Source organism: Oryx dammah, unplaced genomic scaffold (genome assembly GCF_014754425.2).
Source record: "Oryx dammah isolate SB20612 unplaced genomic scaffold, SCBI_Odam_1.1 HiC_scaffold_13, whole genome shotgun sequence".
In the NCBI taxonomy this organism is placed as follows: Eukaryota; Metazoa; Chordata; class Mammalia; order Artiodactyla; family Bovidae; genus Oryx; species Oryx dammah.
In genome coordinates this window covers 2,581,432-2,583,114 of record NW_024070197.1, presented here as the reverse complement: position 1 = coordinate 2,583,114, position 1,683 = coordinate 2,581,432, and the positions used below count along the sequence as shown (strand labels likewise).

General features: G+C 53.7%; 1 protein-coding gene across 1 annotated transcript in view; it reads right to left on the bottom strand.

Annotated features, from left to right (window-relative positions):
- Window positions 1–1,683, bottom strand: part of LAIR1 (leukocyte associated immunoglobulin like receptor 1) — a 9,418-nt gene that overhangs the window by 6,416 nt on the left and 1,319 nt on the right. The window lies entirely within an intron of this gene.

Genomic DNA, 1,683 nt, shown 5'->3' with positions numbered 1-1,683 from the left:
TGTGTGTGCATGTGTGGGGGGTGTGTATGGGTGTGGGTGTGTGCAGGTGTGGGAGGTGTGCAGGTATGTGTGTGCATGTCTGTGGGTGTGGGGTGTGTGTGTGCAGGTATGTGTGTGCATGTGTGTGTGTGTGCAGGTATATATGTGTGGGTGTTTGGGGGGGTGTATGTGTGTGGGGGTGTGTATGGGTGTGTATGGGTGTGTGTGTGTGCAGGTACATATGTGTGGGGGGTGTGGGGGATGTGTATGGGTGTGTGTGTGTGCAAGTATATATGTGTGTGTGTGGGTGTGGGGTGTGTATGTGTGTGCAGTTATGTGTGTGGGGGGTATGGGGGTGTGTGTGTGCAGGTATGAGTGTATGCATGTGTGCATGTGTGGGGGGGGTGTATGGGTGTGGGTGTGTGCAGGTGTGGGGGGTGTGCAAGGGGTGTGTGTGTGGAGGACATGGGGCACAGATCTGGCCCCACAGACTCCAGGGGCTGAGGGTCCTTGTGTGCACTCCACAGCACCCCGGCAAGCCCAGGGTCTGATGGGTGGGTTCCGACCTGGGGCCGGGAGAGCTGGAGCTGCAGCTCAGGGTCAGAGTCTGTGGGCACAGCCCCCTCGTGCAGCGGGGGTCAGTCTTTGGCCATCAGCTGATGGGTGAGGTCCACCCACATTGTGGAGGACAATCTGCTTTGCTCAAAATCCAATGATTTTTCATCCCAAAACATCCTTGCAGACACACCCAGAATGTTTGACCACATAAATGACCATGGGCCAGCCGAGGAGACACAAAATTAAATACCACAAATTCCACCACCCCCACAGCATCAACTTGACACCTGTGTGCACGTCCTGAAACCACAGCTAACCTCCAGATAAAGACAACGTGAGTGAGTGAGGAGCGCCCTCTGCCGGCCCCTGCCTCTGTGGGGACTTCACTGACTCTGAAGCCAACTTCCTGCTTCAGGGCTGCAAGTCCTCCTCCACCCCCGACCCCCCACCACGACCCCCACCGCGCCCCTGCCTAGTTGAGACACGTGGGGTTCCCAGAAGCCTCAGTGACAAGGACACGGAAATATACTGGTATGGAAGAAGAGAATCCTGAGAAAACCCAGGGATGGCCTCTGCAGACTCATCCTGGACACAGCGACCCTCACCCGCAAGGGAATGCGGGACCAGACCTGTGCTCCAACTCCTCCACAAACACACACACACACTCATGCACATACATATGCACACACACACATGCACACACATACACACATATACACATGCACACACACAGACACCCACACACCCCTGCACACACATGCACCCATGCACACACATGTGCACACACACACACCTGCACACATACATACACTCATACACACACATGCACCCGCATTTACACAAACATACATACACACCACACACAAACCTATATACACACCCACCCAAATACTCACACACATATACACATACACACCTGCCTACATACACACACACACACGTGCCCACATGTGCACATACACACCCCTGCACACACATGCACCCATGCACATACACATACACACATACACACGTGCACACATATACAGACACACACCCACATATACACCTACACACACACACACCTGCACACATACACACACACATGCACCCACATATACACATACACAATACACACGTGCACACACATATATAGACACATACACA